Source organism: Haliotis asinina, chromosome 14 (assembly GCF_037392515.1).
Source record: "Haliotis asinina isolate JCU_RB_2024 chromosome 14, JCU_Hal_asi_v2, whole genome shotgun sequence".
Taxonomy (NCBI): domain Eukaryota; kingdom Metazoa; phylum Mollusca; class Gastropoda; order Lepetellida; family Haliotidae; genus Haliotis; species Haliotis asinina.
In genome coordinates, this window is record NC_090293.1 from 3,970,382 (window position 1) to 3,996,980 (window position 26,599).

Here is a 26,599-nt window from a genome sequence, read left to right on the forward strand (position 1 = left end):
AACCCTCTTCATCAGGCACCATGGTGAAGTCTTGTGCAAGCAACTAAGGTAACTCAGTTCTAAGGGTGCCGGTCTCCTAAACCAAGGGTCGGGACATCGATGATCATTTGGGACTATCAAATAGGTTTCTTTCAAAACATGCAATAATTTGGTCCTCATTCGGAAGAAACCTTTGTGCATTTTGAGGCCAACTATTCGTCACATGACTGGAAACAGCTGTGAGTTCACCACAGTGGCATTAGGGACAAATGCATGTGTGAGTTTAACGTGGCCTTTGTTACCCAAGTGCAAGTGCCTTTGAGGGTCTGAAGTCCATACCCAAGCCTTTATAATTAAATGCCTCTACTCGACTCAACTGAAGTTGTACAATTCATATATTTTAAGTGAACAAAATGTATCTTTCGCACTCAATATTTGTCAGAAGACACCCATAAAAACGGTATTGTTTGATTGTGCTGTTGCAATCTATTTGTCTTTTCTACTGCAAGAGATCTTAGTCTAAGAGATAAGAGCGAAAATAGGAATTGATACGTTGCGGTTGATGGCCTACTGCCTTCATAGCTCAGTGGATAGAACACTGGTCTTGTAAAGCAGGCGTCGTGAGTTCGATTCTCACTGGAGGCTCATTTTTTCTACAGATTTCTATCACCGAGGTGTCAGGATGCCATTGTGCTACCCAGACGGTGAACGTCCCCTCACATGCAAATCGGCCGCCAAGCAAACGTTTCAGTTGCATCAACATGAAAGAATTATCAGCTTGAAAGCAAATTCTGGAACTTTGGAGAGGTAAAGAAGAGAATAAGATGAAATACCCGAGTTGCGATTGACCTACTTAATGTTTGTTCAGTTCAATATGCAACATGTGGCAATTTTACATATCCGAATGTATTTGACTGCTTGAAGAGTAGCTGAGTAGTTTGCAGTGAAAATGTTCAGCTGTTTATCAGCTGCCCCGGTGGCACAATCGGTTAGCGCGCCGTACTTATAGTCAGTACCTTCCCCATGATCAGCATGGGATGAGGAATGCGGAGGTTGTGAGTTCGAGCCTCACCCGGGGCATGCTTCCTTTTCTTTATTTTTCTGACATTTTCTCAAACACTCTCACTCCCATTACACCCATCAGCGTCATGGAAGTAAGTGTGTGACAGATGAAAATACATCTTGTAAATGGCAACTGACACATTTTGAAATATGTGAAGTTTAGAATATCCCACGCCAATGGTGTTTACACAGACAGATCGTAACTGCAATCGACCACCCCGGGACCAACAGCTGTTAAAAGCATGGCAAATTGCCCCCACTTATCAGATGCCTCCATAGCTCAGTGGTTAGAGCACTGGTCTTGTAAACCAGGGGTCGTGAGTTCGATCCTCACTGGGGGCTAGATGTATTTTGTCGCTGTTTTAAGATTTTGGGGGTTTTTTTTGCAGTTGAGCTAATAAACCCTCTTCATCAGGCACCATGGTGAAGTCTTGTGCAAGCAACTAAGGTAACTCAGTTCTAAGGGTGCCGGTCTCCTAAACCAAGGGTCGGGACATCGATGATCATTTGGGACTATCAAATAGGTTTCTTTCAAAACATGCAATAATTTGGTCCTCATTCGGAAGAAACCTTTGTGCATTTTGAGGCCAACTATTCGTCACATGACTGGAAACAGCTGTGAGTTCACCACAGTGGCATTAGGGACAAATGCATGTGTGAGTTTAACGTGGCCTTTGTTACCCAAGTGCAAGTGCCTTTGAGGGTCTGAAGTCCATACCCAAGCCTTTATAATTAAATGCCTCTACTCGACTCAACTGAAGTTGTACAATTCATATATTTTAAGTGAACAAAATGTATCTTTCGCACTCAATATTTGTCAGAAGACACCCATAAAAACGGTATTGTTTGATTGTGCTGTTGCAATCTATTTGTCTTTTCTACTGCAAGAGATCTTAGTCTAAGAGATAAGAGCGAAAATAGGAATTGATACGTTGCGGTTGATGGCCTACTGCCTTCATAGCTCAGTGGATAGAACACTGGTCTTGTAAAGCAGGCGTCGTGAGTTCGATTCTCACTGGAGGCTCATTTTTTCTACAGATTTCTATCACCGAGGTGTCAGGATGCCATTGTGCTACCCAGACGGTGAACGTCCCCTCACATGCAAATCGGCCGCCAAGCAAACGTTTCAGTTGCATCAACATGAAAGAATTATCAGCTTGAAAGCAAATTCTGGAACTTTGGAGAGGTAAAGAAGAGAATAAGATGAAATACCCGAGTTGCGATTGACCTACTTAATGTTTGTTCAGTTCAATATGCAACATGTGGCAATTTTCCATATCCGAATGTATTTGACTGCTTGAAGAGTAGCTGAGTAGTTTGCAGTGAAAATGTTCAGCTGTTTATCAGCTGCCCCGGTGGCACAATCGGTTAGCGCGCCGTACTTATAGTCAGTACCTTCCCCATGATCAGCATGGGATGAGGAATGCGGAGGTTGTGAGTTCGAGCCTCACCCGGGGCATGCTTCCTTTTCTTTATTTTTCTGACATTTTCTCAAACACTCTCACTCCCATTACACCCATCAGCGTCATGGAAGTAAGTGTGTGACAGATGAAAATACATCTTGTAAATGGCAACTGACACATTTTGAAATATGTGAAGTTTAGAATATCCCACGCCAATGGTGTTTACACAGACAGATCGTAACTGCAATCGACCACCCCGGGACCAACAGCTGTTAAAAGCATGGCAAATTGCCCCCACTTATCAGATGCCTCCATAGCTCAGTGGTTAGAGCACTGGTCTTGTAAGCCAGGGGTCGTGAGTTCGATCCTCACTGGGGGCTAGATGTATTTTGTCGCTGTTTTAAGATTTTGGGGGTTTTTTTTGCAGTTGAGCTAATAAACCCTCTTCATCAGGCACCATGGTGAAGTCTTGTGCAAGCAACTAAGGTAACTCAGTTCTAAGGGTGCCGGTCTCCTAAACTAAGGGTCGGGACATCGATGATCATTTGGGACTATCAAATAGGTTTCTTTCAAAACATGCAATAATTTGGTCCTCATTCGGAAGAAACCTTTGTGCATTTTGAGGCCAACTATTCGTCACATGACTGGAAACAGCTGTGAGTTCACCACAGTGGCATTAGGGACAAATGCATGTGTGAGTTTAACGTGGCCTTTGTTACCCAAGTGCAAGTGCCTTTGAGGGTCTGAAGTCCATACCCAAGCCTTTATAATTAAATGCCTCTACTCGACTCAACTGAAGTTGTACAATTCATATATTTTAAGTGAACAAAATGTATCTTTCGCACTCAATATTTGTCAGAAGACACCCATAAAAACGGTATTGTTTGATTGTGCTGTTGCAATCTATTTGTCTTTTCTACTGCAAGAGATCTTAGTCTAAGAGATAAGAGCGAAAATAGGAATTGATACGTTGCGGTTGATGGCCTACTGCCTTCATAGCTCAGTGGATAGAACACTGGTCTTGTAAAGCAGGCGTCGTGAGTTCGATTCTCACTGGAGGCTCATTTTTTCTACAGATTTCTATCACCGAGGTGTCAGGATGCCATTGTGCTACCCAGACGGTGAACGTCCCCTCACATGCAAATCGGCCGCCAAGCAAACGTTTCAGTTGCATCAACATGAAAGAATTATCAGCTTGAAAGCAAATTCTGGAACTTTGGAGAGGTAAAGAAGAGAATAAGATGAAATACCCGAGTTGCGATTGACCTACTTAATGTTTGTTCAGTTCAATATGCAACATGTGGCAATTTTCCATATCCGAATGTATTTGACTGCTTGAAGAGTAGCTGAGTAGTTTGCAGTGAAAATGTTCAGCTGTTTATCAGCTGCCCCGGTGGCACAATCGGTTAGCGCGCCGTACTTATAGTCAGTACCTTCCCCATGATCAGCATGGGATGAGGAATGCGGAGGTTGTGAGTTCGAGCCTCACCCGGGGCATGCTTCCTTTTCTTTATTTTTCTGACATTTTCTCAAACACTCTCACTCCCATTACACCCATCAGCGTCATGGAAGTAAGTGTGTGACAGATGAAAATACATCTTGTAAATGGCAACTGACACATTTTGAAATATGTGAAGTTTAGAATATCCCACGCCAATGGTGTTTACACAGACAGATCGTAACTGCAATCGACCACCCCGGGACCAACAGCTGTTAAAAGCATGGCAAATTGCCCCCACTTATCAGATGCCTCCATAGCTCAGTGGTTAGAGCACTGGTCTTGTAAACCAGGGGTCGTGAGTTCGATCCTCACTGGGGGCTAGATGTATTTTGTCGCTGTTTTAAGATTTTGGGTTTTTTTTTTGCAGTTGAGCTAATAAACCCTCTTCATCAGGCACCATGGTGAAGTCTTGTGCAAGCAACTAAGGTAACTCAGTTCTAAGGGTGCCGGTCTCCTAAACCAAGGGTCGGGACATCGATGATCATTTGGGACTATCAAATAGGTTTCTTTCAAAACATGCAATAATTTGGTCCTCATTCGGAAGAAACCTTTGTGCATTTTGAGGCCAACTATTCGTCACATGACTGGAAACAGCTGTGAGTTCACCACAGTGGCATTAGGGACAAATGCATGTGTGAGTTTAACGTGGCCTTTGTTACCCAAGTGCAAGTGCCTTTGAGGGTCTGAAGTCCATACCCAAGCCTTTATAATTAAATGCCTCTACTCGACTCAACTGAAGTTGTACAATTCATATATTTTAAGTGAACAAAATGTATCTTTCGCACTCAATATTTGTCAGAAGACACCCATAAAAACGGTATTGTTTGATTGTGCTGTTGCAATCTATTTGTCTTTTCTACTGCAAGAGATCTTAGTCTAAGAGATAAGAGCGAAAATAGGAATTGATACGTTGCGGTTGATGGCCTACTGCCTTCATAGCTCAGTGGATAGAACACTGGTCTTGTAAAGCAGGCGTCGTGAGTTCGATTCTCACTGGAGGCTCATTTTTTCTACAGATTTCTATCACCGAGGTGTCAGGATGCCATTGTGCTACCCAGACGGTGAACGTCCCCTCACATGCAAATCGGCCGCCAAGCAAACGTTTCAGTTGCATCAACATGAAAGAATTATCAGCTTGAAAGCAAATTCTTGAACTTTGGAGAGGTAAAGAAGAGAATAAGATGAAATACCCGAGTTGCGATTGACCTACTTAATGTTTGTTCAGTTCAATATGCAACATGTGGCAATTTTCCATATCCGAATGTATTTGACTGCTTGAAGAGTAGCTGAGTAGTTTGCAGTGAAAATGTTCAGCTGTTTATCAGCTGCCCCGGTGGCACAATCGGTTAGCGCGCCGTACTTATAGTCAGTACCTTCCCCATGATCAGCATGGGATGAGGAATGCGGAGGTTGTGAGTTCGAGCCTCACCCGGGGCATGCTTCCTTTTCTTTATTTTTCTGACATTTTCTCAAACACTCTCACTCCCATTACACCCACCAGCGTCATGGAAGTAAGTGTGTGACAGATGAAAATACATCTTGTAAATGGCAACTGACACATTTTGAAATATGTGAAGTTTAGAATATCCCACGCCAATGGTGTTTACACAGACAGATCGTAACTGCAATCGACCACCCCGGGACCAACAGCTGTTAAAAGCATGGCAAATTGCCCCCACTTATCAGATGCCTCCATAGCTCAGTGGTTAGAGCACTGGTCTTGTAAACCAGGGGTCGTGAGTTCGATCCTCACTGGGGGCTAGATGTATTTTGTCGCTGTTTTAAGATTTTGGGGGTTTTTTTTGCAGTTGAGCTAATAAACCCTCTTCATCAGGCACCATGGTGAAGTCTTGTGCAAGCAACTAAGGTAACTCAGTTCTAAGGGTGCCGGTCTCCTAAACCAAGGGTCGGGACATCGATGATCATTTGGGACTATCAAATAGGTTTCTTTCAAAACATGCAATAATTTGGTCCTCATTCGGAAGAAACCTTTGTGCATTTTGAGGCCAACTATTCGTCACATGACTGGAAACAGCTGTGAGTTCACCACAGTGGCATTAGGGACAAATGCATGTGTGAGTTTAACGTGGCCTTTGTTACCCAAGTGCAAGTGCCTTTGAGGGTCTGAAGTCCATACCCAAGCCTTTATAATTAAATGCTCTACTCGACTCAACTGAAGTTGTACAATTCATATATTTTAAGTGAACAAAATGTATCTTTCGCACTCAATATTTGTCAGAAGACACCCATAAAAGCGGTATTGTTTGATTGTGCTGTTGCAATCTATTTGTCTTTTCTACTGCAAGAGATCTTAGTCTAAGAGATAAGAGCGAAAATAGGAATTGATACGTTGCGGTTGATGGCCTACTGCCTTCATAGCTCAGTGGATAGAACACTGGTCTTGTAAAGCAGGCGTCGTGAGTTCGATTCTCACTGGAGGCTCATTTTTTCTACAGATTTCTATCACCGAGGTGTCAGGATGCCATTGTGCTACCCAGACGGTGAACGTCCCCTCACATGCAAATCGGCCGCCAAGCAAACGTTTCAGTTGCATCAACATGAAAGAATTATCAGCTTGAAAGCAAATTCTGGAACTTTGGAGAGGTAAAGAAGAGAATAAGATGAAATACCCGAGTTGCGATTGACCTACTTAATGTTTGTTCAGTTCAATATGCAACATGTGGCAATTTTCCATATCCGAATGTATTTGACTGCTTGAAGAGTAGCTGAGTAGTTTGCAGTGAAAATGTTCAGCTGTTTATCAGCTGCCCCGGTGGCACAATCGGTTAGCGCGCCGTACTTATAGTCAGTACCTTCCCCATGATCAGCATGGGATGAGGAATGCGGAGGTTGTGAGTTCGAGCCTCACCCGGGGCATGCTTCCTTTTCTTTATTTTTCTGACATTTTCTCAAACACTCTCACTCCCATTACACCCATCAGCGTCATGGAAGTAAGTGTGTGACAGATGAAAATACATCTTGTAAATGGCAACTGACACATTTTGAAATATGTGAAGTTTAGAATATCCCACGCCAATGGTGTTTACACAGACAGATCGTAACTGCAATCGACCACCCCGGGACCAACAGCTGTTAAAAGCATGGCAAATTGCCCCCACTTATCAGATGCCTCCATAGCTCAGTGGTTAGAGCACTGGTCTTTTAAACCAGGGGTCGTGAGTTCGATCCTCACTGGGGGCTAGATGTATTTTGTCGCTGTTTTAAGATTTTGGGGGTTTTTTTTGCAGTTGAGCTAATAAACCCTCTTCATCAGGCACCATGGTGAAGTCTTGTGCAAGCAACTAAGGTAACTCAGTTCTAAGGGTGCCGGTCTCCTAAACCAAGGGTCGGGACATCGATGATCATTTGGGACTATCAAATAGGTTTCTTTCAAAACATGCAATAATTTGGTCCTCATTCGGAAGAAACCTTTGTGCATTTTGAGGCCAACTATTCGTCACATGACTGGAAACAGCTGTGAGTTCACCACAGTGGCATTAGGGACAAATGCATGTGTGAGTTTAACGTGGCCTTTGTTACCCAAGTGCAAGTGCCTTTGAGGGTCTGAAGTCCATACCCAAGCCTTTATAATTAAATGCCTCTACTCGACTCAACTGAAGTTGTACAATTCATATATTTTAAGTGAACAAAATGTATCTTTCGCACTCAATATTTGTCAGAAGACACCCATGAAAACAGTATTGTTTGATTGTGCTGTTGCAATCTATTTTCTTTTCTACTGCAAGAGATCTTAGTCTAAGAGATAAGAGCGAAAATAGGAATTGATACGTTGCGGTTGATGGCCTACTGCCTTCATAGCTCAGTGGATAGAACACTGGTCTTGTAAAGCAGGCGTCGTGAGTTCGATTCTCACTGGAGGCTCATTTTTTCTACAGATTTCTATCACCGAGGTGTCAGGATGCCATTGTGCTACCCAGACGGTGAACGTCCCCTCACATGCATATCGGCCGCCAAGCAAACGTTTCAGATGCATCAACATGAAAGAATTATCAGCTTGAAAGGAAATTCTGGAACTTTGGAGAGGTAAAGAAGAGAATAAGATGAAATACCCGAGTTGCGATTGACCTACTTAATGTTTGTTCAGTTCAATATGCAACATGTGGCAATTTTCCATATCCGAATGTATTTGACTGCTTGAAGAGTAGCTGAGTAGTTTGCAGTGAAAATGTTCAGCTGTTTATCAGCTGCCCCGGTGGCACAATCGGTTAGCGCGCCGTACTTATAGTCAGTACCTTCCCCATGATCAGCATGGGATGAGGAATGCGGAGGTTGTGAGTTCGAGCCTCACCCGGGGCATGCTTCCTTTTCTTTATTTTTCTGACATTTTCTCAAACACTCTCACTCCCATTACACCCACCAGCGTCATGGAAGTAAGTGTGTGACAGATGAAAATACATCTTGTAAATGGCAACTGACACATTTTGAAATATGTGAAGTTTAGAATATCCCACGCCAATGGTGTTTACACAGACAGATCGTAACTGCAATCGACCATCCCGGGACCCACAGCTGTTAAAAGCATGGCAAATTGCCCCCCACTTATCAGATGCCTCCATAGCTCAGTGGTTAGAGCACTGGTCTTGTAAACCAGGGGTCGTGAGTTCGATCCTCACTGGGGGCTAGATGTATTTTGTCGCTGTTTTAAGATTTTGGGGGTTTTTTTTGCAGTTGAGCTAATAAACCCTTTTCATCAGGCACCATGGTGAAGTCTTGTGCAAGCAACTAAGGTAACTCAGTTCTAAGGGTGCCGGTCTCCTAAACTAAGGGTCGGGACATCGATGATCATTTGGGACTATCAAATAGGTTTCTTTCAAAACATGCAATAATTTGGTCCTCATTCGGAAGAAACCTTTGTGCATTTTGAGGCCAACTATTCGTCACATGACTGGAAACAGCTGTGAGTTCACCACAGTGGCATTAGGGACAAATGCATGTGTGAGTTTAACGTGGCCTTTGTTACCCAAGTGCAAGTGCCTTTGAGGGTCTGAAGTCCATACCCAAGCCTTTATAATTAAATGCCTCTACTCGACTCAACTGAAGTTGTACAATTCATATATTTTAAGTGAACAAAATGTATCTTTCGCACTCAATATTTGTCAGAAGACACCCATAAAAACGGTATTGTTTGATTGTGCTGTTGCAATCTATTTGTCTTTTCTACTGCAAGAGATCTTAGTCTAAGAGATAAGAGCGAAAATAGGAATTGATACGTTGCGGTTGATGGCCTACTGCCTTCATAGCTCAGTGGATAGAACACTGGTCTTGTAAAGCAGGCGTCGTGAGTTCGATTCTCACTGGAGGCTCATTTTTTCTACAGATTTCTATCACCGAGGTGTCAGGATGCCATTGTGCTACCCAGACGGTGAACGTCCCCTCACATGCAAATCGGCCGCCAAGCAAACGTTTCAGTTGCATCAACATGAAAGAATTATCAGCTTGAAAGCAAATTCTTGAACTTTGGAGAGGTAAAGAAGAGAATAAGATGAAATACCCGAGTTGCGATTGACCTACTTAATGTTTGTTCAGTTCAATATGCAACATGTGGCAATTTTCCATATCCGAATGTATTTGACTGCTTGAAGAGTAGCTGAGTAGTTTGCAGTGAAAATGTTCAGCTGTTTATCAGCTGCCCCGGTGGCACAATCGGTTAGCGCGCCGTACTTATAGTCAGTACCTTCCCCATGATCAGCATGGGATGAGGAATGCGGAGGTTGTGAGTTCGAGCCTCACCCGGGGCATGCTTCCTTTTCTTTATTTTTCTGACATTTTCTCAAACACTCTCACTCCCATTACACCCACCAGCGTCATGGAAGTAAGTGTGTGACAGATGAAAATACATCTTGTAAATGGCAACTGACACATTTTGAAATATGTGAAGTTTAGAATATCCCACGCCAATGGTGTTTACACAGACAGATCGTAACTGCAATCGACCACCCCGGGACCAACAGCTGTTAAAAGCATGGCAAATTGCCCCCACTTATCAGATGCCTCCATAGCTCAGTGGTTAGAGCACTGGTCTTGTAAACCAGGGGTCGTGAGTTCGATCCTCACTGGGGGCTAGATGTATTTTGTCGCTGTTTTAAGATTTTGGGGGGTTTTTTTGCAGTTGAGCTAATAAACCCTCTTCATCAGGCACCATGGTGAAGTCTTGTGCAAGCAACTAAGGTAACTCAGTTCTAAGGGTGCCGGTCTCCTAAACCAAGGGTCGGGACATCGATGATCATTTGGGACTATCAAATAGGTTTCTTTCAAAACATGCAATAATTTGGTCCTCATTCGGAAGAAACCTTTGTGCATTTTGAGGCCAACTATTCGTCACATGACTGGAAACAGCTGTGAGTTCACCACAGTGGCATTAGGGACAAATGCATGTGTGAGTTTAACGTGGCCTTTGTTACCCAAGTGCAAGTGCCTTTGAGGGTCTGAAGTCCATACCCAAGCCTTTATAATTAAATGCTCTACTCGACTCAACTGAAGTTGTACAATTCATATATTTTAAGTGAACAAAATGTATCTTTCGCACTCAATATTTGTCAGAAGACACCCATAAAAGCGGTATTGTTTGATTGTGCTGTTGCAATCTATTTGTCTTTTCTACTGCAAGAGATCTTAGTCTAAGAGATAAGAGCGAAAATAGGAATTGATACGTTGCGGTTGATGGCCTACTGCCTTCATAGCTCAGTGGATAGAACACTGGTCTTGTAAAGCAGGCGTCGTGAGTTCGATTCTCACTGGAGGCTCATTTTTTCTACAGATTTCTATCACCGAGGTGTCAGGATGCCATTGTGCTACCCAGACGGTGAACGTCCCCTCACATGCAAATCGGCCGCCAAGCAAACGTTTCAGTTGCATCAACATGAAAGAATTATCAGCTTGAAAGCAAATTCTGGAACTTTGGAGAGGTAAAGAAGAGAATAAGATGAAATACCCGAGTTGCGATTGACCTACTTAATGTTTGTTCAGTTCAATATGCAACATGTGGCAATTTTCCATATCCGAATGTATTTGACTGCTTGAAGAGTAGCTGAGTAGTTTGCAGTGAAAATGTTCAGCTGTTTATCAGCTGCCCCGGTGGCACAATCGGTTAGCGCGCCGTACTTATAGTCAGTACCTTCCCCATGATCAGCATGGGATGAGGAATGCGGAGGTTGTGAGTTCGAGCCTCACCCGGGGCATGCTTCCTTTTCTTTATTTTTCTGACATTTTCTCAAACACTCTCACTCCCATTACACCCATCAGCGTCATGGAAGTAAGTGTGTGACAGATGAAAATACATCTTGTAAATGGCAACTGACACATTTTGAAATATGTGAAGTTTAGAATATCCCACGCCAATGGTGTTTACACAGACAGATCGTAACTGCAATCGACCACCCCGGGACCAACAGCTGTTAAAAGCATGGCAAATTGCCCCCACTTATCAGATGCCTCCATAGCTCAGTGGTTAGAGCACTGGTCTTGTAAACCAGGGGTCGTGAGTTCGATCCTCACTGGGGGCTAGATGTATTTTGTCGCTGTTTTAAGATTTTGGGGTTTTTTTTTGCAGTTGAGCTAATAAACCCTCTTCATCAGGCACCATGGTGAAGTCTTGTGCAAGCAACTAAGGTAACTCAGTTCTAAGGGTGCCGGTCTCCTAAACCAAGGGTCGGGACATCGATGATCATTTGGGACTATCAAATAGGTTTCTTTCAAAACATGCAATAATTTGGTCCTCATTCGGAAGAAACCTTTGTGCATTTTGAGGCCAACTATTCGTCACATGACTGGAAACAGCTGTGAGTTCACCACAGTGGCATTAGGGACAAATGCATGTGTGAGTTTAACGTGGCCTTTGTTACCCAAGTGCAAGTGCCTTTGAGGGTCTGAAGTCCATACCCAAGCCTTTATAATTAAATGCCTCTACTCGACTCAACTGAAGTTGTACAATTCATATATTTTAAGTGAACAAAATGTATCTTTCGCACTCAATATTTGTCAGAAGACACCCATGAAAACAGTATTGTTTGATTGTGCTGTTGCAATCTATTTTCTTTTCTACTGCAAGAGATCTTAGTCTAAGAGATAAGAGCGAAAATAGGAATTGATACGTTGCGGTTGATGGCCTACTGCCTTCATAGCTCAGTGGATAGAACACTGGTCTTGTAAAGCAGGCGTCGTGAGTTCGATTCTCACTGGAGGCTCATTTTTTCTACAGATTTCTATCACCGAGGTGTCAGGATGCCATTGTGCTACCCAGACGGTGAACATCCCCTCACATGCATATCGGCCGCCAAGCAAACGTTTCAGATGCATCAACATGAAAGAATTATCAGCTTGAAAGGAAATTCTGGAACTTTGGAGAGGTAAAGAAGAGAATAAGATGAAATACCCGAGTTGCGATTGACCTACTTAATGTTTGTTCAGTTCAATATGCAACATGTGGCAATTTTCCATATCCGAATGTATTTGACTGCTTGAAGAGTAGCTGAGTAGTTTGCAGTGAAAATGTTCAGCTGTTTATCAGCTGCCCCGGTGGCACAATCGGTTAGCGCGCCGTACTTATAGTCAGTACCTTCCCCATGATCAGCATGGGATGAGGAATGCGGAGGTTGTGAGTTCGAGCCTCACCCGGGGCATGCTTCCTTTTCTTTATTTTTCTGACATTTTCTCAAACACTCTCACTCCCATTACACCCACCAGCGTCATGGAAGTAAGTGTGTGACAGATGAAAATACATCTTGTAAATGGCAACTGACACATTTTGAAATATGTGAAGTTTAGAATATCCCACGCCAATGGTGTTTACACAGACAGATCGTAACTGCAATCGACCACCCCGGGACCCACAGCTGTTAAAAGCATGGCAAATTGCCCCCCACTTATCAGATGCCTCCATAGCTCAGTGGTTAGAGCACTGGTCTTGTAAACCAGGGGTCGTGAGTTCGATCCTCACTGGGGGCTAGATGTATTTTCTCGCTGTTTTAAGATTTTGGGGGTTTTTTTTGCAGTTGAGCTAATAAACCCTTTTCATCAGGCACCATGGTGAAGTCTTGTGCAAGCAACTAAGGTAACTCAGTTCTAAGGGTGCCGGTCTCCTAAACTAAGGGTCGGGACATCGATGATCATTTGGGACTATCAAATAGGTTTCTTTCAAAACATGCAATAATTTGGTCCTCATTCGGAAGAAACCTTTGTGCATTTTGAGGCCAACTATTCGTCACATGACTGGAAACAGCTGTGAGTTCACCACAGTGGCATTAGGGACAAATGCATGTGTGAGTTTAACGTGGCCTTTGTTACCCAAGTGCAAGTGCCTTTGAGGGTCTGAAGTCCATACCCAAGCCTTTATAATTAAATGCCTCTACTCGACTCAACTGAAGTTGTACAATTCATATATTTTAAGTGAACAAAATGTATCTTTCGCACTCAATATTTGTCAGAAGACACCCATAAAAACGGTATTGTTTGATTGTGCTGTTGCAATCTATTTGTCTTTTCTACTGCAAGAGATCTTAGTCTAAGAGATAAGAGCGAAAATAGGAATTGATACGTTGCGGTTGATGGCCTACTGCCTTCATAGCTCAGTGGATAGAACACTGGTCTTGTAAAGCAGGCGTCGTGAGTTCGATTCTCACTGGAGGCTCATTTTTTCTACAGATTTCTATCACCGAGGTGTCAGGATGCCATTGTGCTACCCAGACGGTGAACGTCCCCTCACATGCAAATCGGCCGCCAAGCAAACGTTTCAGTTGCATCAACATGAAAGAATTATCAGCTTGAAAGCAAATTCTGGACCTTTGGAGAGGTAAAGAAGATAATAAGATGAAATACCCGAGTTGCGATTGACCTACTTAATGTTTGTTCAGTTCAATATGCAACATGTGGCAATTTTCCATATCCGAATGTATTTGACTGCTTGAAGAGTAGCTGAGTAGTTTGCAGTGAAAATGTTCAGCTGTTTATCAGCTGCCCCGGTGGCACAATCGGTTAGCGCGCCGTACTTATAGTCAGTACCTTCCCCATGATCAGCATGGGATGAGGAATGCGGAGGTTGTGAGTTCGAGCCTCACCCGGGGCATGCTTCCTTTTCTTTATTTTTCTGACATTTTCTCAAACACTCTCACTCCCATTACACCCACCAGCGTCATGGAAGTAAGTGTGTGACAGATGAAAATACATCTTGTAAATGGCAACTGACACATTTTGAAATATGTGAAGTTTAGAATATCCCACGCCAATGGTGTTTACACAGACAGATCGTAACTGCAATCGACCACCCCGGGATGGTGGCGCAGTAGCTTGTGCTACTGTCATTGGATCCAGAACAATCTCTTTTAGAATACCTGATTATACCTCTATTTTTACAGCAGAAGCAAACGCAATACTAACGGCTCTTAAATATATTCAAAGACATACTGCACATAAACAGTATATAATCTTTTCTGACTCTCTTTCTTGCCTTCAGGCTATTAAAAAGCTTTCTTGTAAACATCCACTTTTAATACAAATTATTGAGTTATATAATGATCTTGCTACTGGCCAATATGACATCGTCTTTTGTTGGTTACCCAGCCACGTGGGCATTTCTGGGAACACAATGGCCGATTTTGCTGCTAAGGCAGCACTCAATAAATCAGTGACACCACTCCTTATTCCATACTCAGATTACAAAGCAAACATTAAAACTTACATCCGTGATCTGATGCAAAAGAAGTGGGACACCCAGGTGGGTATCAATAAATTGCATGAAATGAAACCGTATATTGGTTATACCTACTTGGGATGTCAGTCCAGATTTGAGGAGGTCGTTATGCGACGATGTCGTATTGGCCATACGCGGTATACACACGAATATTTACTTAAAGGTGAGGATCCTCCGTTTTGTATCCCTTGTGATGAAGCAATCACGGTCAAGCATATTCTGCTTGACTGTATTGATTTTGCCATCACAAGGGAGAAATATTTTACTGTCAAAACAATGAAGGATCTTTTTAATGTTAATTATCATTTAATTATTGAATTTTTAAAGGAAATAGAATTATTAGATAAATTCTGAATAATATGTTTTGTAAATAAAAAGCTGATATCTTAAACATGGTAGTGTGAATTGTCAACTGCGATTGTTAGTGGCCGTACCCTCAAAGGGGGTTAAAGCAGCGTAAAATTATTGTCCCCCTGAAAGGGTGCTTAAGTCCAGAAACTTTCAAAGTGAAATTTAAGCTTACCAGTATTTTAAACGTAGTATTTTTGTCATTTTAAATTTCGGCTACATTTTCCTACAATCGCCAGCAGCTGAGGGGATGATGTAAATCCAGCTAGGGGCCATGCAGGTTGCTAAAGTAACGTAAGTCCCCTTGGTTCCTAGTATGGTGATCTACCTTCAGTTGTTGGTGATCTATAGCGTACTTTTATATTATGTATTGTCCAAATTGTGCTGTAGTTTTAACTTCATATGCTAGTTTTAGACTCGAATTGTGATACTCTAGTTATTTTACCGTACTTTGATGGCGGGTTTTATAATATCTACATGTTCTGTATAATCATGCTTATTCTCGTCACGATATGGCTGAAATATTGCCGATGTGACGTTAAATTATAACTCACTCACTCACTCGACCACCCCGGGACCAACAGCTGTTAAAAGCATGGCAAATTGCCCCCACTTATCAGATGCCTCCATAGCTCAGTGGTTAGAGCACTGGTCTTGTAAACCAGGGGTCGTGAGTTCGATCCTCACTGGGGGCTAGATGTATTTTGTCGTTGTTTTAAGATTTTGGGGTTTTTTTTGCAGTTGAGCTAATAAACCCTCTTCATCAGGCACCATGGTGAAGTCTTGTGCAAGCAACTAAGGTAACTCAGTTCTAAGGGTGCCGGTCTCCTAAACTAAGGGTCGGGACATCGATGATCATTTGGGACTATCAAATAGGTTTCTTTCAAAACATGCAATAATTTGGTCCTCATTCGGAAGAAACCTTTGTGCATTTTGAGGCCAACTATTCGTCACATGACTGGAAACAGCTGTGAGTTCACCACAGTGGCATTAGGGACAAATGCATGTGTGAGTTTAACGTGGCCTTTGTTACCCAAGTGCAAGTGCCTTTGAGGGTCTGAAGTCCATACCCAAGCCTTTATAATTAAATGCCTCTACTCGACTCAACTGAAGTTGTACAATTCATATATTTTAAGTGAACAAAATGTATCTTTCGCACTCAATATTTGTCAGAAGACACCCATAAAAACGGTATTGTTTGAATGTGCTGTTGCAATCTATTTGTCCTTTCTACTGCAAGAGATCTTAGTCTAAGAGAAAAGAGCGAAAATAGGAATTGATACGTTGCGGTTGATGGACTACTGCCTTCATAGCTCAGTGGATAGAACACTGGTCTTGTAAAGCAGGCGTCGTGAGTTCGATTCTCACTGGAGGCTCATTTTTTCTACAGATTTCTATCACCGAGGTGTCAGGATGCCATTGTGCTACCCAGACGGTGAACGTCCCCTCACATGCAAATCGGCCGCCAAGCAAACGTTTCAGTTGCATCAACATGAAAGAATTATCAGCTTGAAAGCAAATTCTGGACCTTTGGAGAGGTAAAGAAGAGAATAAGATGAAATACCCGAGTTGCGATTGACCTACTTAATGTTTGTTCAGTTCAATATGCAACATGTGGCAATTTTCCATATCCGAATGTATTTGACTGCTTGAAGAGTAGCTGAGTAGTTTGCAGTGAAAATGTTCAGCTGTTTATCAGCTGCCCCGGTGGCACAATCGGTTAGCGCGCCGTACTTATAGTCAGTACCTTCCCCATGATCAGCATGGGATGAGGAATGCGGAGGTTGTGAGTTCGAGCCTCACCCGGGGCATGCTTCCTTTTCTTTATTTTTCTGACATTTTCTCAAACACTCTCACTCCCATTACACCCACCAGCGTCATGGAAGTAAGTGTGTGACAGATGAAAATACATCTTGTAAATGGCAACTGACACATTTTGAAATATGTGAAGTTTAGAATATCCCACGCCAATGGTGTTTACACAGACAGATCGTAACTGCAATCGACCACCCCGGGACCCACAGCTGTTAAAAGCATGGCAAATTGCCCCCCACTTATCAGATGCCTCCATAGCTCAGTGGTTAGAGCACTGGTCTTGTAAACCAGGGGTCGTGAGTTCGATCCTCACTGGGGGCTAGATGTATTTTGTCGCTGTTTTAAGATTTTGGGGGTTTTTTTTGCAGTTGAGCTAATAAACCCTTTTCATCAGGCACCATGGTGAAGTCTTGTGCAAGCAACTAAGGTAACTCAGTTCTAAGGGTGCCGGTCTCCTAAACTAAGGGTCGGGACATCGATGATCATTTGGGACTATCAAATAGGTTTCTTTCAAAACATGCAATAATTTGGTCCTCATTCGGAAGAAACCTTTGTGCATTTTGAGGCCAACTATTCGTCACATGACTGGAAACAGCTGTGAGTTCACCACAGTGGCATTAGGGACAAATGCATGTGTGAGTTTAACGTGGCCTTTGTTACCCAAGTGCAAGTGCCTTTGAGGGTCTGAAGTCCATACCCAAGCCTTTATAATTAAATGCCTCTACTCGACTCAACTGAAGTTGTACAATTCATATATTTTAAGTGAACAAAATGTATCTTTCGCACTCAATATTTGTCAGAAGACACCCATAAAAACGGTATTGTTTGATTGTGCTGTTGCAATCTATTTGTCTTTTCTACTGCAAGAGATCTTAGTCTAAGAGATAAGAGCGAAAATAGGAATTGATACGTTGCGGTTGATGGCCTACTGCCTTCATAGCTCAGTGGATAGAACACTGGTCTTGTAAAGCAGGCGTCGTGAGTTCGATTCTCACTGGAGGCTCATTTTTTCTACAGATTTCTATCACCGAGGTGTCAGGATGCCATTGTGCTACCCAGACGGTGAACGTCCCCTCACATGCAAATCGGCCGCCAAGCAAACGTTTCAGTTGCATCAACATGAAAGAATTATCAGCTTGAAAGCAAATTCTGGACCTTTGGAGAGGTAAAGAAGATAATAAGATGAAATACCCGAGTTGCGATTGACCTACTTAATGTTTGTTCAGTTCAATATGCAACATGTGGCAATTTTCCATATCCGAATGTATTTGACTGCTTGAAGAGTAGCTGAGTAGTTTGCAGTGAAAATGTTCAGCTGTTTATCAGCTGCCCCGGTGGCACAATCGGTTAGCGCGCCGTACTTATAGTCAGTACCTTCCCCATGATCAGCATGGGATGAGGAATGCGGAGGTTGTGAGTTCGAGCCTCACCCGGGGCATGCTTCCTTTTCTTTATTTTTCTGACATTTTCTCAAACACTCTCACTCCCATTACACCCACCAGCGTCATGGAAGTAAGTGTGTGACAGATGAAAATACATCTTGTAAATGGCAACTGACACATTTTGAAATGTGTGAAGTTTAGAATATCCCACGCCAATGGTGTTTACACAGACAGATCGTAACTGCAATCGACCACCCCGGGATGGTGGCGCAGTAGCTTGTGCTACTGTCATTGGATCCAGAACAATCTCTTTTAGAATACCTGATTATACCTCTATTTTTACAGCAGAAGCAAACGCAATACTAACGGCTCTTAAATATATTCAAAGACATACTGCACATAAACAGTATATAATCTTTTCTGACTCTCTTTCTTGCCTTCAGGCTATTAAAAAGCTTTCTTGTAAACATCCACTTTTAATACAAATTATTGAGTTATATAATGATCTTGCTACTGGCCAATATGACATCGTCTTTTGTTGGTTACCCAGCCACGTGGGCATTTCTGGGAACACAATGGCCGATTTTGCTGCTAAGGCAGCACTCAATAAATCAGTGACACCACTCCTTATTCCATACTCAGATTACAAAGCAAACATTAAAACTTACATCCGTGATCTGATGCAAAAGAAGTGGGACACCCAGGTGGGTATCAATAAATTGCATGAAATGAAACCGTATATTGGTTATACCTACTTGGGATGTCAGTCCAGATTTGAGGAGGTCGTTATGCGACGATGTCGTATTGGCCATACGCGGTATACACACGAATATTTACTTAAAGGTGAGGATCCTCCGTTTTGTATCCCTTGTGATGAAGCAATCACGGTCAAGCATATTCTGCTTGACTGTATTGATTTTGCCATCACAAGGGAGAAATATTTTACTGTCAAAACAATGAAGGATCTTTTTAATGTTAATTATCATTTAATTATTGAATTTTTAAAGGAAATAGAATTATTAGATAAATTCTGAATAATATGTTTTGTAAATAAAAAGCTGATATCTTAAACATGGTAGTGTGAATTGTCAACTGCGATTGTTAGTGGCCGTACCCTCAAAGGGGGTTAAAGCAGCGTAAAATTATTGTCCCCCTGAAAGGGTGCTTAAGTCCAGAAACTTTCAAAGTGAAATTTAAGCTTACCAGTATTTTAAACGTAGTATTTTTGTCATTTTAAATTTCGGCTACATTTTCCTACAATCGCCAGCAGCTGAGGGGATGATGTAAATCCAGCTAGGGGCCATGCAGGTTGCTAAAGTAACGTAAGTCCCCTTGGTTCCTAGTATGGTGATCTACCTTCAGTTGTTGGTGATCTATAGCGTACTTTTATATTATGTATTGTCCAAATTGTGCTGTAGTTTTAACTTCATATGCTAGTTTTAGACTCGAATTGTGATACTCTAGTTATTTTACCGTACTTTGATGACGGGTTTTATAATATCTACATGTTCTGTATAATCATGCTTATTCTCGTCACGATATGGCTGAAATATTGCCGATGTGACGTTAAATTATAACTCACTCACTCACTCGACCACCCCGGGACCAACAGCTGTTAAAAGCATGGCAAATTGCCCCCACTTATCAGATGCCTCCATAGCTCAGTGGTTAGAGCACTGGTCTTGTAAACCAGGGGTCGTGAGTTCGATCCTCACTGGGGGCTAGATGTATTTTGTCGTTGTTTTAAGATTTTGGGGGCTTTTTTGCAGTTGAGCTAATAAACCCTCTTCATCAGGCACCATGGTGAAGTCTTGTGCAAGCAACTAAGGTAACTCAGTTCTAAGGGTGCCGGTCTCCTAAACTAAGGGTCGGGACATCGATGATCATTTGGGACTATCAAATAGGTTTCTTTCAAAACATGCAATAATTTGGTCCTCATTCGGAAGAAACCTTTGTGCATTTTGAGGCCAACTATTCGTCACATGACTGGAAACAGCTGTGAGTTCACCACAGTGGCATTAGGGACAAATGCATGTGTGAGTTTAACGTGGCCTTTGTTACCCAAGTGCAAGTGCCTTTGAGGGTCTGAAGTCCATACCCAAGCCTTTATAATTAAATGCCTCTACTCGACTCAACTGAAGTTGTACAATTCATATATTTTAAGTGAACAAAATGTATCTTTCGCACTCAATATTTGTCAGAAGACACCCATAAAAACGGTATTGTTTGAATGTGCTGTTGCAATCTATTTGTCCTTTCTACTGCAAGAGATCTTAGTCTAAGAGATAAGAGCGAAAATAGGAATTGATACGTTGCGGTTGATGGACTACTGCCTTCATAGCTCAGTGGATAGAACACTGGTCTTGTAAAGCAGGCGTCGTGAGTTCGATTCTCACTGGAGGCTCATTTTTTCTACAGATTTCTATCACCGAGGTGTCAGGATGCCATTGTGCTACCCAGACGGTGAACGTCCCCTCACATGCAAATCGGCCGCCAAGCAAACGTTTCAGTTGCATCAACATGAAAGAATTATCAGCTTGAAAGCAAATTCTGGACCTTTGGAGAGGTAAAGAAGAGAATAAGATGAAATACCCGAGTTGCGATTGACCTACTTAATGTTTGTTCAGTTCAATATGCAACATGTGGCAATTTTCCATATCCGAATGTATTTGACTGCTTGAAGAGTAGCTGAGTAGTTTGCAGTGAAAATGTTCAGCTGTTTATCAGCTGCCCCGGTGGCACAATCGGTTAGCGCGCCGTACTTATAGTCAGTACCTTCCCCATGATCAGCATGGGATGAGGAATGCGGAGGTTGTGAGTTCGAGCCTCACCCGGGGCATGCTTCCTTTTCTTTATTTTTCTGACATTTTCTCAAACACTCTCACTCCCATTACACCCACCAGCGTCATGGAAGTAAGTGTGTGACAGATGAAAATACATCTTGTAAATGGCAACTGACACATTTTGAAATATGTGAAGTTTAGAATATCCCACGCCAATGGTGTTTACACAGACAGATCGTAACTGCAATCGACCACCCCGGGACCAACAGCTGTTAAAAGCATGGCAAATTGCCCCCACTTATCAGATGCCTCCATAGCTCAGTGGTTAGAGCACTGGTCTTGTAAACCAGGGGTCGTGAGTTCGATCCTCACTGGGGGCTAGATGTATTTTGTCGTTGTTTTAAGATTTTGGGGGGTTTTTTTGCAGTTGAGCTAATAAACCCTCTTCATCAGGCACCATGGTGAAGTCTTGTGCAAGCAACTAAGGTAACTCAGTTCTAAGGGTGCCGGTCTCCTAAACTAGGGGTCGGGACATCGATGATCATTTGGGACTATCAAATAGGTTTCTTTCAAAACATGCAATAATTTGGTCCTCATTCGGAAGAAACCTTTGTGCATTTTGAGGCCAACTATTCGTCACATGACTGGAAACAGCTGTGAGTTCACCACAGTGGCATTAGGGACAAATGCATGTGTGAGTTTAACGTGGCCTTTGTTACCCAAGTGCAAGTGCCTTTGAGGGTCTGAAGTCCATACCCAAGCCTTTATAATTAAATGCCTCTACTCGACTCAACTGAAGTTGTACAATTCATATATTTTAAGTGAACAAAATGTATCTTTCGCACTCAATATTTGTCAGAAGACACCCATAAAAACGGTATTGTTTGATTGTGCTGTTGCAATCTATTTGTCTTTCCTACTGCAAGAGATCTTAGTCTAAGAGATAAGAGCGAAAATAGGAATTGATACGTTGCGGTTGATGGACTACTGCCTTCATAGCTCAGTGGATAGAACACTGGTCTTGTAAAGCAGGCGTCCTGAGTTCGATTCTCACTGGAGGCTCATTTTTTCTACAGATTTCTATCACCGAGGTGTCAGGATGCCATTGTGCTACCCAGACGGTGAACGTCCCCTCACATGCAAATCGGCCGCCAAGCAAACGTTTCAGTTGCATCAACATGAAAGAATTATCAGCTTGAAAGCAAATTCTGGAACTTTGGAGAGGTAAAGAAGAGAATAAGATGAAATACCCGAGTTGCGATTGACCTACTTAATGTTTGTTCAGTTCAATATGCAACATGTGGCAATTTTCCATATCCGAATGTATTTGACTGCTTGAAGAGTAGCTGAGTAGTTTGCAGTGAAAATGTTCAGCTGTTTATCAGCTGCCCCGGTGGCACAATCGGTTAGCGCGCCGTACTTATAGTCAGTACCTTCCCCATGATCAGCATGGGATGAGGAATGCGGAGGTTGTGACTTCGAGCCTCACCGGGGCATGCTTCCTTTTCTTTATTTTTCTGACATTTTCCCAACCACTCTCACTCCCATTACACCCACCAGCGTCATGGAAGTAAGTATGTGACAGATGAAAATACATCTTGTAAATGGCAACTGACACATTTTGAAATATGTGAAGTTTAGAATATCCCACGCCAATGGTGTTTACACAGACAGATCGTAACTGCAATCGACCACCCCGGGACCCACAGCTGTTAAAAGCATGGCAAATTGCGCCCACTTACCAGATGCCTCCATAGCTCAGTGGTTAGAGCACTGGTCTTGTAAACCAGGGGTCGTGAGTTCGATCCTCACTGGGGGCTAGATGTCTTTTCTCGCTGTTTTAAGATTTTGGGGTCTTTTTTGCAGTTGAGCTGATAAACCCTCTTCATCAGGCACCATGGTGAAGTCTTGTGCAAGCAACTAAGGTAACTCAGATCTAAGGATGCCGGTCTCCTAAACTAGGGGTCGGGACATCGATGATCATTTGGGACTATCAAATAGGTTTCTTTCAAAACATGCAATAATTTGGTCCTCATTCGGAAGAAACCTTTGTGCATTTTGAGGCCAACTATTCGTCACATGACTGGAAACAGCTGTGAGTTCACCACAGTGGCATTAGGGACAAATGCATGTGTGAGTTTAACGTGGCCTTTGTTACCCAAGTGCAAGTGCCTTTGAGGGTCTGAAGTCCATACCCAAGCCTTTATAATTAAATGCCTCTACTCGACTCAACTGAAGTTGTACAATTCATATATTTTAAGTGAACAAAATGTATCTTTCGCACTCAATATTTGTCAGAAGACACCCATAAAACGGTATTGTTTGATTGTGCTGTTGCAATCTATTTGTGTTTTCTACTGCAAGAGATCTTAGTCTAAGAGATGAGAGCGAAAATAGGAATTGATGCGTTGCGGTTGATGGCCTACTGCCTTCATAGCTCAGTGGATAGAACACTGGTCTTGTAAACCAGTTGTCGTGAGCTCGATTCTCACTGGAGGCTCATTTTTTCTACTGATTTCTATCACCGAGGTGTCAGGATGCCATTGTGCTACCCAGACGGTGAACGTCCCATCACATGCAAATCGGCCGCCAAGCAAACGTTTCAGTTGCATCAACATGAAAGAATTATCAGCTTGAAAGCAAATTCTGGAACTTTGGAGAGGTAAAGAAGAGAATAAGATGAAATACCCGAGTTGCGATTGACCTACTTAATGCTTGTTCAGTTCAATATGCAACATGTGGCAATTTTCCATATCCGAATGTATTTGACTGCTTGAAGAGTAGCTGAGTAGTTTGCAGTGAAAATGTTCATCTGTTTATCAGCTGCCCCGGTGGCACAATCGGTTAGCGCGCCGTACTTATAGTCAGTACCTTCCCCATGATCAGCATGGGATGAGGAATGCGGAGGTTGTGACTTCGAGCCTCACCGGGGCATGCTTCCTTTTCTTTATTTTTCTGACATTTTCCCAACCACTCTCACTCCCATTACACCCACCAGCGTCATGGAAGTAAGTATGTGACAGATGAAAATACATCTTGTAAATGGCAACTGACACATTTTGAAATATGTGAAGTTTAGAATATCCCACGCCAATGGTGTTTACACAGACAGATCGTAACTGCAATCGACCACCCCGGGACCCACAGCTGTTAAAAGCATGGCAAATTGCGCCCACTTATCAGATGCCTCCATAGCTCAGTGGTTAGAGCACTGGTCTTGTAAACCAGAGGTCGTGAGTTCGATCCTCACTGGGGGCTAGATGTCTTTTCTCGCTGTTTTAAGATTTTGGGGTCTTTTTTGCAGTTGAGCTGATAAACCCTCTTCATCAGGCACCATGGTGAAGTCTTGTGCAAGCAACTAAGGTAACTCAGATCTAAGGATGCCGGTCTCCTAAACTAAGGGTCGGGACATCGATGATCATTTGGGACTATCAAATAGGTTTCTTTCAAAACATGCAATAATTTGGTCCTCATTCGGAAGAAACCTTTGTGCATTTTGAGGCCAACTATTCGTCACATGACTGGAAACAGCTGTGAGTTCACCACAGTGACATTAGGGACAAATGCATGTGTGAGTTTAACGTGGCCTTTGTTACCCAAGTGCAAGTGCCTTTGAGGGTCTGAAGTCCATACCCAAGCCTTTATAATTAAATGCCTCTACTCGACTCAACTGAAGTTGTACAATTCATATATTTTAAGTGAACAAAATGTATCTTTCGCACTCAATATTTGTCAGAAGACACCCATAAAACGGTATTGTTTGATTGTGCTGTTGCAATCTATTTGTGTTTTCTACTGCAAGAGATCTTAGTCAAAGAGATGAGAGCGAAAATAGGAATTGATGCGTTGCGGTTGATGGCCTACTGCCTTCATAGCTCAGTGGATAGAACACTGGTCTTGTAAACCAGTTGTCGTGAGCTCGATTCTCACTGGAGGCTCATTTTTTCTACTGATTTCTATCACCGAGGTGTCAGGATGCCATTGTGCTACCCAGACGGTGAACGTCCCATCACATGCAAATCGGCCGCCAAGCAAACGTTTCAGTTGCATCAACATGAAAGAATTATCAGCTTGAAAGCAAATTCTGGAACTTTGGAGAGGTAAAGAAGAGAATAAGATGAAATACCCGAGTTGCGATTGACCTACTTAATGTTTGTTCAGTTCAATATGCAACATGTGGCAATTTTCCATATCCGAATGTATTTGACTGCTTGAAGAGTAGCTGAGTAGTTTGCAGTGAAAATGTTCAGCTGTTTATCAGCTGCCCCGGTGGCACAATCGGTTAGCGCGCCGTACTTATAGTCAGTACCTTCCCCATGATCAGCATGGGATGAGGAATGCGGAGGTTGTGACTTCGAGCCTCACCGGGGCATGCTTCCTTTTCTTTATTTTTCTGACATTTTCCCAACCACTCTCACTCCCATTACACCCATCAGCGTCATGGAAGTAAGTATGTGACAGATGAAAATACATCTTGTAAATGGCAACTGACACATTTTGAAATATGTGAAGTTTAGAATATCCCACGCCAATGGTGTTTACACAGACAGATCGTAACTGCAATCGACCACCCCGGGACCCACAGCTGTTAAAAGCATGGCAAATTGCCCCCACTTATCAGATGCCTCCATAGCTCAGTGGTTAGAGCACTGGTCTTGTAAACCAGGGGTCGTGAGTTCGATCCTTACTTGGGGCTAGATGTCTTTTCTCGCTGTTTTAAGATTTTGGGGTCTTTTTTGCAGTTGAGCTGATAAACCCTCTTCATCAGGCACCATGGTGAAGTCTTGTGCAAGCAACTAAGGTAACTCAGTTCTAAGGATGCCGGTCTCCTAAACTAGGGGTCGGGACATCGATGATCATTTGGGACTATCAAATAGGTTTCTTTCAAAACATGCAATAATTTGGTCCTCATTCGGAAGAAACCTTTGTGCATTTTGAGGCCAACTATTCGTCACATGACTGGAAACAGCTGTGAGTTCACCACAGTGGCATTAGGGACAAATGCATGTGTGAGTTTAACGTGGCCTTTGTTACCCAAGTGCAAGTGCCTTTGAGGGTCTGAAGTCCATACCCAAGCCTTTATAATTAAATGCCTCTACTCGACTCAACTGAAGTTGTACAATTCATATATTTTAAGTGAACAAAATGTATCTTTCGCACTCAATATTTGTCAGAAGACACCCATAAAAACGGTATTGTTTGAATGTGCTGTTGCAATCTATTTGTCCTTTCTACTGCAAGAGATCTTAGTCTAAGAGATAAGAGCGAAAATAGGAATTGATACGTTGCGGTTGATGGACTACTGCCTTCATAGCTCAGTGGATAGAACACTGGTCTTGTAAAGCAGGCGTCGTGAGTTCGATTCTCACTGGAGGCTCATTTTTTCTACAGATTTCTATCACCGAGGTGTCAGGATGCCATTGTGCTACCCAGACGGTGAACGTCCCCTCACATGCAAATCGGCCGCCAAGCAAACGTTTCAGTTGCATCAACATGAAAGAATTATCAGCTTGAAAGCAAATTCTGGACCTTTGGAGAGGTAAAGAAGAGAATAAGATGAAATACCCGAGTTGCGATTGACCTACTTAATGTTTGTTCAGTTCAATATGCAACATGTGGCA

General features: G+C 42.7%; 45 non-coding genes across 45 annotated transcripts; all 45 read left to right on the plus strand.

The window, feature by feature from the left end:
- Positions 1 to 551: 551 nt before the first annotated feature.
- On the plus strand, positions 552 to 624 carry Trnat-ugu (transfer RNA threonine (anticodon UGU)). The gene has a single exon. It is a non-coding gene; the product is annotated as a tRNA-Thr (tRNA).
- Positions 625 to 949: 325 nt separating this feature from the next.
- Trnai-uau (transfer RNA isoleucine (anticodon UAU)) lies at positions 950 to 1,059 on the plus strand. The gene is made up of 2 exons: positions 950 to 987; positions 1,024 to 1,059. It is a non-coding gene; the product is annotated as a tRNA-Ile (tRNA).
- A 251-nt stretch (positions 1,060 to 1,310) lies between these two features.
- Trnat-ugu (transfer RNA threonine (anticodon UGU)) lies at positions 1,311 to 1,383 on the plus strand. Its single transcript has one exon. It is a non-coding gene; the product is annotated as a tRNA-Thr (tRNA).
- Positions 1,384 to 1,992: 609 nt separating this feature from the next.
- Trnat-ugu (transfer RNA threonine (anticodon UGU)) lies at positions 1,993 to 2,065 on the plus strand. The gene has a single exon. It is a non-coding gene; the product is annotated as a tRNA-Thr (tRNA).
- A 325-nt stretch (positions 2,066 to 2,390) lies between these two features.
- Positions 2,391 to 2,500, plus strand: Trnai-uau (transfer RNA isoleucine (anticodon UAU)). The gene is made up of 2 exons: positions 2,391 to 2,428; positions 2,465 to 2,500. It is a non-coding gene; the product is annotated as a tRNA-Ile (tRNA).
- A 251-nt stretch (positions 2,501 to 2,751) lies between these two features.
- Positions 2,752 to 2,824, plus strand: Trnat-ugu (transfer RNA threonine (anticodon UGU)). Its single transcript has one exon. It is a non-coding gene; the product is annotated as a tRNA-Thr (tRNA).
- Positions 2,825 to 3,433: 609 nt separating this feature from the next.
- On the plus strand, positions 3,434 to 3,506 carry Trnat-ugu (transfer RNA threonine (anticodon UGU)). The gene has a single exon. It is a non-coding gene; the product is annotated as a tRNA-Thr (tRNA).
- A 325-nt stretch (positions 3,507 to 3,831) lies between these two features.
- Positions 3,832 to 3,941, plus strand: Trnai-uau (transfer RNA isoleucine (anticodon UAU)). The gene is made up of 2 exons: positions 3,832 to 3,869; positions 3,906 to 3,941. It is a non-coding gene; the product is annotated as a tRNA-Ile (tRNA).
- A 251-nt stretch (positions 3,942 to 4,192) lies between these two features.
- On the plus strand, positions 4,193 to 4,265 carry Trnat-ugu (transfer RNA threonine (anticodon UGU)). The gene has a single exon. It is a non-coding gene; the product is annotated as a tRNA-Thr (tRNA).
- Positions 4,266 to 4,874: 609 nt separating this feature from the next.
- Trnat-ugu (transfer RNA threonine (anticodon UGU)) lies at positions 4,875 to 4,947 on the plus strand. The gene has a single exon. It is a non-coding gene; the product is annotated as a tRNA-Thr (tRNA).
- Positions 4,948 to 5,272: 325 nt separating this feature from the next.
- Trnai-uau (transfer RNA isoleucine (anticodon UAU)) lies at positions 5,273 to 5,382 on the plus strand. The gene is made up of 2 exons: positions 5,273 to 5,310; positions 5,347 to 5,382. It is a non-coding gene; the product is annotated as a tRNA-Ile (tRNA).
- A 251-nt stretch (positions 5,383 to 5,633) lies between these two features.
- Positions 5,634 to 5,706, plus strand: Trnat-ugu (transfer RNA threonine (anticodon UGU)). The gene has a single exon. It is a non-coding gene; the product is annotated as a tRNA-Thr (tRNA).
- A 608-nt stretch (positions 5,707 to 6,314) lies between these two features.
- Positions 6,315 to 6,387, plus strand: Trnat-ugu (transfer RNA threonine (anticodon UGU)). The gene has a single exon. It is a non-coding gene; the product is annotated as a tRNA-Thr (tRNA).
- Positions 6,388 to 6,712: 325 nt separating this feature from the next.
- Positions 6,713 to 6,822, plus strand: Trnai-uau (transfer RNA isoleucine (anticodon UAU)). Its single transcript has 2 exons — positions 6,713 to 6,750; positions 6,787 to 6,822. It is a non-coding gene; the product is annotated as a tRNA-Ile (tRNA).
- A 251-nt stretch (positions 6,823 to 7,073) lies between these two features.
- On the plus strand, positions 7,074 to 7,146 carry Trnak-uuu (transfer RNA lysine (anticodon UUU)). The gene has a single exon. It is a non-coding gene; the product is annotated as a tRNA-Lys (tRNA).
- A 608-nt stretch (positions 7,147 to 7,754) lies between these two features.
- Trnat-ugu (transfer RNA threonine (anticodon UGU)) lies at positions 7,755 to 7,827 on the plus strand. The gene has a single exon. It is a non-coding gene; the product is annotated as a tRNA-Thr (tRNA).
- Positions 7,828 to 8,152: 325 nt separating this feature from the next.
- Trnai-uau (transfer RNA isoleucine (anticodon UAU)) lies at positions 8,153 to 8,262 on the plus strand. Its single transcript has 2 exons — positions 8,153 to 8,190; positions 8,227 to 8,262. It is a non-coding gene; the product is annotated as a tRNA-Ile (tRNA).
- Positions 8,263 to 8,514: 252 nt separating this feature from the next.
- On the plus strand, positions 8,515 to 8,587 carry Trnat-ugu (transfer RNA threonine (anticodon UGU)). Its single transcript has one exon. It is a non-coding gene; the product is annotated as a tRNA-Thr (tRNA).
- Positions 8,588 to 9,196: 609 nt separating this feature from the next.
- Trnat-ugu (transfer RNA threonine (anticodon UGU)) lies at positions 9,197 to 9,269 on the plus strand. The gene has a single exon. It is a non-coding gene; the product is annotated as a tRNA-Thr (tRNA).
- A 325-nt stretch (positions 9,270 to 9,594) lies between these two features.
- Positions 9,595 to 9,704, plus strand: Trnai-uau (transfer RNA isoleucine (anticodon UAU)). The gene is made up of 2 exons: positions 9,595 to 9,632; positions 9,669 to 9,704. It is a non-coding gene; the product is annotated as a tRNA-Ile (tRNA).
- Positions 9,705 to 9,955: 251 nt separating this feature from the next.
- On the plus strand, positions 9,956 to 10,028 carry Trnat-ugu (transfer RNA threonine (anticodon UGU)). Its single transcript has one exon. It is a non-coding gene; the product is annotated as a tRNA-Thr (tRNA).
- A 608-nt stretch (positions 10,029 to 10,636) lies between these two features.
- Positions 10,637 to 10,709, plus strand: Trnat-ugu (transfer RNA threonine (anticodon UGU)). Its single transcript has one exon. It is a non-coding gene; the product is annotated as a tRNA-Thr (tRNA).
- A 325-nt stretch (positions 10,710 to 11,034) lies between these two features.
- Positions 11,035 to 11,144, plus strand: Trnai-uau (transfer RNA isoleucine (anticodon UAU)). The gene is made up of 2 exons: positions 11,035 to 11,072; positions 11,109 to 11,144. It is a non-coding gene; the product is annotated as a tRNA-Ile (tRNA).
- Positions 11,145 to 11,395: 251 nt separating this feature from the next.
- Trnat-ugu (transfer RNA threonine (anticodon UGU)) lies at positions 11,396 to 11,468 on the plus strand. The gene has a single exon. It is a non-coding gene; the product is annotated as a tRNA-Thr (tRNA).
- A 608-nt stretch (positions 11,469 to 12,076) lies between these two features.
- Trnat-ugu (transfer RNA threonine (anticodon UGU)) lies at positions 12,077 to 12,149 on the plus strand. Its single transcript has one exon. It is a non-coding gene; the product is annotated as a tRNA-Thr (tRNA).
- A 325-nt stretch (positions 12,150 to 12,474) lies between these two features.
- On the plus strand, positions 12,475 to 12,584 carry Trnai-uau (transfer RNA isoleucine (anticodon UAU)). Its single transcript has 2 exons — positions 12,475 to 12,512; positions 12,549 to 12,584. It is a non-coding gene; the product is annotated as a tRNA-Ile (tRNA).
- A 252-nt stretch (positions 12,585 to 12,836) lies between these two features.
- Trnat-ugu (transfer RNA threonine (anticodon UGU)) lies at positions 12,837 to 12,909 on the plus strand. Its single transcript has one exon. It is a non-coding gene; the product is annotated as a tRNA-Thr (tRNA).
- A 609-nt stretch (positions 12,910 to 13,518) lies between these two features.
- Positions 13,519 to 13,591, plus strand: Trnat-ugu (transfer RNA threonine (anticodon UGU)). Its single transcript has one exon. It is a non-coding gene; the product is annotated as a tRNA-Thr (tRNA).
- A 325-nt stretch (positions 13,592 to 13,916) lies between these two features.
- On the plus strand, positions 13,917 to 14,026 carry Trnai-uau (transfer RNA isoleucine (anticodon UAU)). The gene is made up of 2 exons: positions 13,917 to 13,954; positions 13,991 to 14,026. It is a non-coding gene; the product is annotated as a tRNA-Ile (tRNA).
- A 1,594-nt stretch (positions 14,027 to 15,620) lies between these two features.
- Positions 15,621 to 15,693, plus strand: Trnat-ugu (transfer RNA threonine (anticodon UGU)). The gene has a single exon. It is a non-coding gene; the product is annotated as a tRNA-Thr (tRNA).
- Positions 15,694 to 16,301: 608 nt separating this feature from the next.
- Trnat-ugu (transfer RNA threonine (anticodon UGU)) lies at positions 16,302 to 16,374 on the plus strand. The gene has a single exon. It is a non-coding gene; the product is annotated as a tRNA-Thr (tRNA).
- A 325-nt stretch (positions 16,375 to 16,699) lies between these two features.
- On the plus strand, positions 16,700 to 16,809 carry Trnai-uau (transfer RNA isoleucine (anticodon UAU)). Its single transcript has 2 exons — positions 16,700 to 16,737; positions 16,774 to 16,809. It is a non-coding gene; the product is annotated as a tRNA-Ile (tRNA).
- Positions 16,810 to 17,061: 252 nt separating this feature from the next.
- On the plus strand, positions 17,062 to 17,134 carry Trnat-ugu (transfer RNA threonine (anticodon UGU)). Its single transcript has one exon. It is a non-coding gene; the product is annotated as a tRNA-Thr (tRNA).
- Positions 17,135 to 17,743: 609 nt separating this feature from the next.
- On the plus strand, positions 17,744 to 17,816 carry Trnat-ugu (transfer RNA threonine (anticodon UGU)). Its single transcript has one exon. It is a non-coding gene; the product is annotated as a tRNA-Thr (tRNA).
- A 325-nt stretch (positions 17,817 to 18,141) lies between these two features.
- Positions 18,142 to 18,251, plus strand: Trnai-uau (transfer RNA isoleucine (anticodon UAU)). The gene is made up of 2 exons: positions 18,142 to 18,179; positions 18,216 to 18,251. It is a non-coding gene; the product is annotated as a tRNA-Ile (tRNA).
- A 1,594-nt stretch (positions 18,252 to 19,845) lies between these two features.
- Trnat-ugu (transfer RNA threonine (anticodon UGU)) lies at positions 19,846 to 19,918 on the plus strand. The gene has a single exon. It is a non-coding gene; the product is annotated as a tRNA-Thr (tRNA).
- A 608-nt stretch (positions 19,919 to 20,526) lies between these two features.
- On the plus strand, positions 20,527 to 20,599 carry Trnat-ugu (transfer RNA threonine (anticodon UGU)). Its single transcript has one exon. It is a non-coding gene; the product is annotated as a tRNA-Thr (tRNA).
- A 325-nt stretch (positions 20,600 to 20,924) lies between these two features.
- Positions 20,925 to 21,034, plus strand: Trnai-uau (transfer RNA isoleucine (anticodon UAU)). The gene is made up of 2 exons: positions 20,925 to 20,962; positions 20,999 to 21,034. It is a non-coding gene; the product is annotated as a tRNA-Ile (tRNA).
- Positions 21,035 to 21,285: 251 nt separating this feature from the next.
- Positions 21,286 to 21,358, plus strand: Trnat-ugu (transfer RNA threonine (anticodon UGU)). Its single transcript has one exon. It is a non-coding gene; the product is annotated as a tRNA-Thr (tRNA).
- Positions 21,359 to 22,725: 1,367 nt separating this feature from the next.
- Positions 22,726 to 22,798, plus strand: Trnat-ugu (transfer RNA threonine (anticodon UGU)). Its single transcript has one exon. It is a non-coding gene; the product is annotated as a tRNA-Thr (tRNA).
- Positions 22,799 to 23,405: 607 nt separating this feature from the next.
- Trnat-ugu (transfer RNA threonine (anticodon UGU)) lies at positions 23,406 to 23,478 on the plus strand. Its single transcript has one exon. It is a non-coding gene; the product is annotated as a tRNA-Thr (tRNA).
- Positions 23,479 to 24,163: 685 nt separating this feature from the next.
- Positions 24,164 to 24,236, plus strand: Trnat-ugu (transfer RNA threonine (anticodon UGU)). The gene has a single exon. It is a non-coding gene; the product is annotated as a tRNA-Thr (tRNA).
- Positions 24,237 to 24,843: 607 nt separating this feature from the next.
- Positions 24,844 to 24,916, plus strand: Trnat-ugu (transfer RNA threonine (anticodon UGU)). Its single transcript has one exon. It is a non-coding gene; the product is annotated as a tRNA-Thr (tRNA).
- A 685-nt stretch (positions 24,917 to 25,601) lies between these two features.
- Trnat-ugu (transfer RNA threonine (anticodon UGU)) lies at positions 25,602 to 25,674 on the plus strand. The gene has a single exon. It is a non-coding gene; the product is annotated as a tRNA-Thr (tRNA).
- Positions 25,675 to 26,282: 608 nt separating this feature from the next.
- Trnat-ugu (transfer RNA threonine (anticodon UGU)) lies at positions 26,283 to 26,355 on the plus strand. Its single transcript has one exon. It is a non-coding gene; the product is annotated as a tRNA-Thr (tRNA).
- Positions 26,356 to 26,599: the final 244 nt, after the last annotated feature.